The sequence below is a fragment of the Camellia sinensis genome, chromosome 15 (assembly GCF_055761805.1).
Source record: "Camellia sinensis isolate YWXY chromosome 15, ASM5576180v1, whole genome shotgun sequence".
Classification (NCBI taxonomy): Eukaryota; Viridiplantae; Streptophyta; class Magnoliopsida; order Ericales; family Theaceae; genus Camellia; species Camellia sinensis.
The window spans coordinates 139,013,256-139,023,253 of NC_138975.1; the positions used below are offsets into that span (position 1 = coordinate 139,013,256).

At 33.9% G+C, this 9,998-nt stretch overlaps 1 pseudogene across 1 annotated transcript; it reads left to right on the forward strand.

Annotated features, from left to right (window-relative positions):
• The first annotated feature begins 2,093 nt into the window (after positions 1 to 2,093).
• Positions 2,094 to 8,913, forward strand: LOC114316967 (protein BONZAI 3-like; annotated as a pseudogene). Its single transcript, XR_014356348.1, has 12 exons — positions 2,094 to 2,258; positions 3,362 to 3,541; positions 3,633 to 3,767; positions 4,063 to 4,124; positions 4,233 to 4,332; positions 4,419 to 4,533; positions 4,649 to 4,725; positions 5,517 to 5,654; positions 7,093 to 7,257; positions 7,344 to 7,457; positions 7,620 to 7,716; positions 8,769 to 8,913. The product of XR_014356348.1 is annotated as a protein BONZAI 3-like (transcript).
• The last annotated feature ends 1,085 nt before the right edge of the window (positions 8,914 to 9,998 follow it).

The window sequence follows — 9,998 nt, forward strand, 5'->3', positions numbered from 1 at the left end:
ACGAATGGCAAAACCAACCCCAAACAGACCCTAGGTAGGTCTGAAACAGTGGGAAGATGGTCCAAAATGGTGGTTCAAAGTGCATGAAAATGAAGCTCATTCAATGGTCTGAAAACAAGGCATTCATGCACAACTCTCAAGCACACTTAAAGAGAAGAAAACATAAGGATATGGCATTCACATAGGCTCTGAAATATGATGCAAAATGACCCCAAAGCATGAAAACACCGCAGTATATGCATGCAATAGACCTCAAATCTCAAAGCTAGGCAAGTGTATTGAACTACAAGCATGCAAAACAAGCATCATTCAACCATGAGACCCAAAAATAGAGCTAGAGTAGTCCAAAATATGCACAAAATCAGTTTAAGGCAAGGCCAAAAAGTGCTAAAATCAAGGGTCAACAAAGCATGCAAAATAAGCTAGTGAACCATGATTTGAACTACAACTATATGAAGCACATGAGAGTTCACCAAACCAGCCAAAAAAAGAAGTATGCCATGCCAAATAATGCCTAAAACCCCACTGAAACTCAGTCAATGCATGCAAGAATGATGTGCTCCTTTGGAAGGCCATGCGAGGAGTTGTTCTACACATGCATGATCACTACAAGAATTTACACATTTGGCGACCACTTTTGCCGACCAAAAAAATTTTAGTCGCAAAAAAATGACATTTGGCGACCAAATATTATTGGTCGCAGAAGGTTATATTTTGGCGACCAAAAAATGAGTTGGTCGCAGAAAGTGGTATACTTTTCCCGACTAACTACAAATTTGGTCGCGGAAGGTCACATATTTTTTGGCGACCAAATTTTTGGTCGCCAAAAATTTATTTTCAGCAACCAAAAAAAATTAGTCGCCAAATTTGTATTTTTAGCGACCAATATTTTAGTCGCCGTTGATTGAGATTTGGCGACTAAAAAAGTTTGTCGGTGAAGGTACTTTTTCTGCGACTAATTTGGTCTTTTGGTCGCCACAAGTTTGGAAGGGAAATTTGAACAACCAGGAGGGGGGAAATGAAATTTTTTGGACACACCTAACATAAATACAATTAAAAAGTATAATTTTTGTGATTTTTTTTAAAATTCACTAAATATCAAAAATTAAAAAAAAACAAAATTTAGTATATTTTTTGTATTTTTTAATTTTTTAAAATATTTTTTCACAAATATTTTACTTTTTAGATACATCTAAGTAAGGTGCATCTAAAAAAGTTTTAAAAAAATAATTAAAATTTAAAAATATTAACTAAAAAAAAACTCAATTTTAAAAAAATTAAATTCAAAAAACTGAAACCAAATAAACTCAAAAGTACTTATCAATGTTATATAATTTTATAAAGTATATGAATAATTTTTAATTTTAAAATATATTTAAAAAGAGTAGAAAGCTTGTTTTGGATGAGTAAAAACAACAATAATAAGAGCATCTCCAACGATGTAGCAAATGTTTCACCAAATCTGAGTCGAAAATGGGTCATTTCCTTAATTTGATACTTCGCGCTCCAACGGTTCAACATCAAATCCATTTCATCAAATTTGCGCTGGGCAACCGGTTGGTTGACCGGCCGGTCAACCGGTAACGGCAAAAAAAAAATTTTTTTTTTTTTTTTTACCTGTTTGAACCTTTTTTTTTTTGAATTTTTTGAACTTTTGGTGGTCGACCGGGTGGTCAACCGGCCGGTCGACCGGGTGGTCGACCACCTAGGCAAAATTTTTTTTTTTTTTTTTTTTTGACTGGTTTGAACCTTTTTGTGAACGGTCTGAACTTTCTCCGGGGCGACCGGTTGGTCAACCGGATGGTCGACCCGTTCCTCTAATCCCAACGGTTAGGAACAGTGCTTTGGTGAAATGCTTCGCCTGCACTCAGTTTGGTACCATTTTTGCTGAATTCTGGATTTGATATCGATTTGGTGAAACCGTTGGAGCTTAAAAAAGTGACTTTTTCACCAAATTTTAAATTTGATGCCAGGTTTGGTTCACCGTTGGAGATGGTCTAATAAAATAGAAAGTTGAACTCAAACCAAACAAGACCTTGTTTTTTACCGTCCCTCCCAATTTCCCCTCTGTTTTTTCTTTTGCTGCTAGGTAAAACCCCTATTCTATCTCCACGATTTTCACCTTGCACAGCCATTCTCTCACGATTGGAAATTCTCTCCCTCTCACAATCGCACACTCGCATAGGTATTTGTCGACCGTCAGGTTTTCGCCATTTACCGTTGCTGTGCTACACCATCGCCTCTTCATTCTAGCTCAGGTAGATTTGTCCGCTCTTTGCTCTATATTCTATTTCTCTCTCTCTCAATTTGTTATCTGAATCTTTGTTCTATTTCCTTTGTACTTCCTTCGTTTCAGTTATTTGTTTCTTTGTCAAAGGTTCATAGCATAACCTGCAATTCTATTTGCTTTCTATTGAGTTTTGAACTAGGGGAGGAGAACCATTATATCTCTAGCTTCTAGTTGGATTGCTAGGGCTTTTTAAAGATTTTTTTTCTTGCTTATTTGACGTTATTTCTTATTAGATTGCACTGTAGGAACAATGTTTCTGATTGAATTGATAAGATTGATTCTTTTCAATTCATATTATTATTCTTTGATGCTATCTTTTTTTCTGCTTTGTATTTCTTTTTTTTTCTTGTGTTTTTTTTTTCTTAACTTTATTCTTATTATTTTTTTGCATGTTTGCTGTTTTTCTCTGTTGGGTTGTTTGCAATTTGTGGTTTAGTTGATGGGTTTTTGAGATTCATTAAAACCCTAGGATTAAATTGGTAATTTTTGTTCTTATGGTTGGGTTTTCGAATGTTTTTGATTTTTCTCTGTTGGGGTTGCTTGGAATTAGAAGAAAATATATATTTAATTTAGTATGGTTTAATTTGTTTTTGCTTTCCAACTCAACCATGCACAGTTGCCTTAAGCCTCAGCTCTACTTTGTTGTATCATCTGGACCCTAGAATCAAATGGATGATTTCAATTATTGTGGGTTTTGATTGTTTTATAGTGAATTTTGGTGATGCAATATGAATATAAAAATAATAATAAAAAAAAAAGAAAAGAATTCAGGTCACATCAATACAAGTAAAGAAAAAAAAAGACCAAATAATTTAGAATATATGATGATGGTTCATAATCACTGCCCATTGATAACTTTTGCCGACCAAAAATAGACTTTTAGCGACCATCAGCATTTGGACGTGGATTTCCTTGTGATTATTCTATCTGAAAAATTCTTGCAAATTTCATATACGGGAGGCTAATAAATTTTACTTCCCTCTTTTCTTTTCTTTTAAACAAATTGAGATTGTCACATTCCTGGGCTTACACCAGTATGTGTCTGAATTCCCCTCTATTAACTCATGGCAGATAGTGACTAAACAAAGTCGAAGTTTGACCCTAAATCTTCATAATAAAAATGGGCAAAGAGGTCTGAAAATCTTGGGGACACTTACTGTCCATGCTGAGGAAACTGTTGCTTCAAGGAATGCTGTTGAGATAACATTTCGCTGTTCGCACTTGGACAACAAGGACCTGTTTTCCAAAAGTGTATGTATATGAAGCAGCTGTGCATATGAGTTCTATTTTTACTCTTAGGTTTTTTGGCTCTTATTTGTTTCTTTCCTTTTACTCCTTTCAGGATCCTTTCTTAAGAATATCTAGGATTGTTGAGAGTGGAGGTGCTGTTCCGATTTGCAAAACAAAAGTTGTCAACAACAACTTGAATCCAATTTGGAAGCCCGTATGTCTGACTATGCAGCAATTTGGAAGCAAGGTAAGCTTGTGAGCCTCTTCTGATCAGTGGCTAGGCCTTGTTTTAGGTTTGATATCTGTGGTTTTCTTGTGTCTTTGTTTCAATAAGGAACTTAAGAACTGCCTGAATGGAACGACCCTTAGGATTTTGCATTATTGACTTGGAAATGAAATGCCCACCAGAGATCATTCTAACCAAAAAGAAAACTGTGTTCAGAATCCACTTATATTAACCAATATGCTATGATGATGCAAATGAAGGTAACGATTAATTTTTCTTTCCTAAATGTTGATTGGTGACAATTCACTTGGTGCAGGATAACCCATTAGTTATTGAGTGTTTTGATTTCAATAGCAATGGCAATCATGTACTTATCGGGTAACTATTCCAATTCTCTCTTTCCAATTAAGTTTCTTGTTTTATATATTTTCGTTTAGTCATTCTGGCTGGGTCATACATACTAAATCTGCAGTTTGTTGTTGACAGTAAACTTCAGAAATCGGTGGCAGATCTAGAAAAACTTCAAAAAGAAAAAATTGGTGCGAATTTTATTTTTCCATCTTCTCGTAACCGTGCTCATGACAAGGTATTTGTTTCTTACTTGGAAATAGTTTTTAGCTACACATTACATGTACCTGATGCCCAAAAGCCCTGGTATTTATCTATGTATAGGTTCTAAAGGGCCAACTGTTTGTTGATGGCTTTTGTGAGAAGAAACTGTACAGTTTTCTTGATTATATTTCTAGTGGATTTGAGCTGAACTTCATGGTAGCTGTTGATTTTACTGGTAATCAACTTTCAACATTCTATAAAACTACTTTATGGAGCCCGAAGAAGAAGAAAATAATTACTTTGTACTGCAAGTTGCTTGTTTCATACACTGAAGTTTATATTTTTTCCAGCTTCGAATGGAAATCCTCGAAATCCAGATTCCTTGCACTACATTGATCCTATTGGGCGGTTGAATGCTTACCAGCAGGTAAGGTCGTGTGACCATGGATGTTCTCAAATCTGGGATATCTTTTTTTCTTCATATAACTGGCATAATTAGTCCAACCAAGCAGGATAATTTAGTCAGATCGGAGATATCTTATAGTGTGATCTTAGCATAAGTTGCATAACTGATATTTTTATGGCTGTTGCACTCAATAGAATTAAAATAGACTCTTGAATTTTTCCAATGGGGATAACCACCACACCTTGTTGTGCGAGAGGTGACAGTGCCAGCCCAAAATGATTGGTCAAGGGGTTGACTCCCATACCCCTTCCTACAATGATTTAAGGATTGGCTCAAGCAACCTATCTTACTAATAAGAAAGGCACTATAAGTAGTGATCCTTTCTTTCAAGTGGATTCCCTTGTGTGGAATATAGGTGCCCACATTCTTGTAATGAGTAAATATTATACAGAAATGGTAGGGACCCATAAAATTTATCCAGAAAAAGTGCATTATGTGGTTGAGATTCATTTTAAGTGTGGATCCCACTATACAAAAATTGAATCTGGACCACACATCACTTTTTGGGGTAAATTTTTTGGCATAATATACAAAGAGGGGATGCCTCAAATATACGAGGGGGAAGAAGAAAATACAACAGTACAATCCAGTCTAATAGAAAATTATATAATGATATTACAAATATTATAAATAAATAAATATTGTAACATCCAAAGTATCACACTTGCATTTGTGTTTCATGCAGTCTTTTTTTTTTGAATTTAGTAGAAATACATCTTGGTTGTATATTGTATTGACTGAACTCCTTATAGGCCATAATGGAGGTTGGGGAGGTCATACAATTTTATGATTCTGATAGACGCTTTCCTGCTTGGGGCTTTGGTGGAAGAACATATGACGGTTCTATATCTCATTGTTTTAACTTAAATGGAGGTGCAAGTGGCTTTGAGGTAAAATTCTCTTTGCAAGGAATTAAGAGTTATTGTAATGTCCTTGTCTTTTAATTACTGCTTGATGTTATATCTTCAGAAAGTCTTCCTATGTTTATTCCCCTTGTTCTTTTTTTGATTAACTGCTAGTCCAGTTTTTATGCTAAAGAACCAAGTGTAGTGAACCAATGTTTTTGAAACTCTGGTATTGATTCAAGAATAAATGAATTGGGATGTTTTTTGAAGGCCAACAAGTATACTAGTCATTATGTTGTTTAATTTTTCAAGTTAATAGTAATAGCCAGAACAAAGAAGGTATGAAGCAGGTATGAAGCAGTTAATATGATGTCTATTGTAAGAAGAAAAGTTATGGCAATCAATTTCATGTTTGTTGATGAGGTTTTTTGATATCTTCTCTGATTTCACACGTCAATAAGATTCTTTGATATCTTCTCTAATTTCATGTTAAGGTAGATCCTTAGTGTGTCCATCCTACCAAAGAGATTGTGGATTGGAGTATTATTTCTTTCGTTATTATCATGCGTCTTACATAGTTCTCAACTATTCAGCTCTGAAGTGAAAATGTTATGGCATCAACTTTTGTCCCTGCATTTTATGTGGTGTATTCAATTGGAAATATTTATGACCTGTTGTGCTGGTCAATATCACTTTAACACAGACCATTTATACAGACTTTAGAAATATGGGAATTAGATAAATAAATAAAAAAAAGGCCATCCCCTCTAGTGTTTTTTTATTTTTATAAATTAAATTATTTTGGACAAAATATAATAAAAGAAATTAATTTCTCATAACAAGTGTCTATTACAAGTCCTAACATGTAGAGAGGAGAATAATGTGGTGGTGAAATCAACAATATACTCGACCGCATTCATTTAGAAAGGCGTTAGGTTTTTAATGTCGATTCTATTATACATGATTTGAATGACATGAAAGAGTGTCAAACACAATTTAGTATGTCTTGCTTTAGCATTTAAATTGTCTGTTACATATGATTTTAATGACATAAAAGAGCTTCGAATACAATTTAGTATTGTCTCACTTTAGCATATAAATTGTCTTACAATTGTTATCTTTTGTAACTCTATGTAGATACAAACAAAAATAAAATAAAAATAGGGAAGCTTATGTTATATTCATTTTTATCTGCTGCCAGAGACTAAAGGAAAGGATACCACTTTTTGAATTGCTATGTTGAGCAGATTTGTCTTGCTGTTTCATTTTTCTTTGACTTGTATGTTTCATATGTTGTAATACCAGACCCACACATGGGGAGGTAATCTTAATTTTCAGTGGCAGTATGCTACTTGCACTTCTCTTCCCAGCTATTGATTTATGTGGATAATGATGCTATTGTCCATAATGAAATCATAAAAATCTGTGAGGCCTGCCGTTTATATATACAGAGGTGATGGTCAATTCCGTCTTCTTTTTACAGGTTGAAGGAATAGAAGGCATCATGGCTGCTTATGGTAGTGCTTTGAGGAACGTTGCACTTGCTGGACCCACTTTATTCGGTCAAGTGATCAACACTGCTGCAGAAATAGCTGGTCGTTCGCTCTCCCAGGACAGCAGCAAGTATTTTGTCTTGCTTATTATAACGGTGAATGATAAATTTTCATTTTCTATTTTTTCCTTTTTTCTTATTCTTTATTTTTGCAATACAATAATTTTGAAACAATTCTACAGGATGGAGTCCTTACTGACCTCCAAGAAACTAAAGATGCTTTGGTAATGGCATCTGATCTACCCCTATCCATTCTTATTGTTGGAGTGGGTGGTGCAGATTTCAAACAAATGGAGGTATATTCTTGTTTTCTGTAACAAATTATTTGCATTACATACTCCTGGACTCTTTTCTATTAGTAATTACAGTACCATACTCGTTTCTTGAAAATGTGAAATGTTGTTCCTCAGAAATTCTCTCCAATGTTTGGTGTGGTATAATTTCTCATTATTTGACAGATCCTTGATGTTGACAATGGACATCGATTGGAGAGTTCTACAGGGAGGATAGCTACACGAGACATTGTACAGTTTGTTCCAATGCGTGATGTACATGGTGAGTTCTTACTTAATTTGATTTACTATTTCAAAGTCTGTAGAATATTTTGGTTTAGAGTTTTGGCCACATTTGGGCAGGACACATACTGGAATCTATCACAATTGGCTTTTTAGTGCTCATGAGAGTTTAGTATTTCTGGTATTTATTTTCTTTTGTTAAGCTCAGAACACCTCTAGGATAGGTTTGGATGACAAAGTTTGAGAGGGGGAATGGGAATATTATTCCAGATTCCCATGATTCTAGTGTTTGGAACACATCAAAATGGGAAAATGATTATTAATTATCAATTTCAACAAGTATCACACTCCCCAATTTAATAGGAATCTGATTCCCCCACTTTCCTATGGGAAATCTCACATTCCTAGACGAATGTTGACCATTTAAGAGTACAAAATAATAATTGGGCTCACAATATTTAAAATTTTATTATTCTCATTGAGGATTCCTAATGAAACCAAATACTTGAATAGCATTGATGCAATGACACAAGATTTTTATTAGTAGCAATCATATTACTATTAATGAGATTCTCATTCCCTCTCAAGATTTTTGTTTATGAAGTGCTTCTAAAATATTGTTGTACAAGTTCAAGGTAGTTACCTGGTATGGGTAAGCGTATGCAAAATACATATCCGGTGGGCAAAATACTTTGGGTGTATGGTTTTTTTGTTGGTACTTCAGGCCATAAATGTAATTTAAGATATAGAAATACTGTATTGCGCCTATTTTTTCAAAAAACTAAAATGTAAGGTAATTTTGTAAATTATTTGTAAAAAAATATGAGATACATAAGAGTAAAAAGGAGAAACCTGAACTGGGTTTTGAAACTCAGATGATGACGGAAGTCAGCTCCATTTCTGTTCCTAAAAGGGACCTTAGTGCAATTCACAAGATGCTAGGTTTCCATACCAACATCTAATATAACCTGTTTCTTCTTCTCTCTCATTTTGGAGGTTTTCGCCATGCACCAGTAATTTCTTTTCTGGTCTTTTGCCAGTTGTGCTTCTATTATCACTTTATCTTGTAAATTTTGTTTTGTGTTTCTGCAGGTGGATAGATATCAATTGTTCAGAGTCTATTGGAAGAGCTACCTGGTCAGTTCTTGACTTCCATGCGGTGTAGAGACATCAAACCGCACACTGTTAATCTCCCCCAAGCTCCTTTTCAAGATCATCCTGTCTAGAGCTCTAAAAAGAACTTTGAAGAAGTGGAGTAAATATCTCTTTTTTCTCTTCATGCTTATGAATATATGGTATATAAATATAATAGAATAGAGAAAAAATTGTACATGTTTGGTAAGGGCAAAATACTCTTTTGGTTTAGCAAGCAGTGTTTTGAATTCTTTTAAGCATGTGGTATAAGAAATAAGATAGGCAAATGGTGGTTTATATTCATTTTAGTGTTTTCAGATTGTTTTGTGTATTGTTAAGGTTCTCAAGGTTGGGGTTTTAAAAATGGTCCATATATTGGATATCATATATTCATGTTGGCCAAGAATTGGTCTTGTCCTTTCGAAATGGTCATTCCTTAACAATAAGTATTCATTTATAATGATAAATACTGCTTCTATTTGCAAATATATTTTATAGTTTTTATTGAACCAAATATGAGAATAACATTATGATGAAATGGCGATTTCATTCCAGTTGATTCTAACAAACCGTACAAAGCATAATGACCGTCGTCATCTTTTCTTTTTCTTTTTCTTTTTCTGTTTTTATATGGCGTGTTAGGGTTGAGTGGTGAACAAAGCTCTAATTTGGGGGAATTAAAATCTTAGGACTGTAACGTTTATCTTTATAGTTCTTTGTTTAATGTCTACAAAAAATAAAAAAACAAAAAATATATGTTAATATATGTTAATATAATTTTTACACATATATGAACATTAATCACCATCCAATGGCGATGGTTAGCATTTCCTATTAAGTATTCTATTATGACAATCCAAGTTCACATATGCGCACGGAAATTTTTATTTTTTTATTTTTTAGAAATATAGGCAAACAAATTCAATATGTGATAGATTCATTAAGGGTGACCTAAATGAATGTCACTCAGAATGAATTTAGATCAAACAATTCTATATATATATTTTGTGAGTTGGAGGTCATAGTCCAGGAAGGAGAAATCTTCCTTGACTCTTAACAAGGCAATTAACAAGGCACAAAATTTTGATCAGCCCAATTAGATCCACTTGGTTCACAAAATTAATTTTTTTATGCTTCTTTTTTACCTTATATATGCGTAACTGTTTTAAATCACATATAATAGGTTTA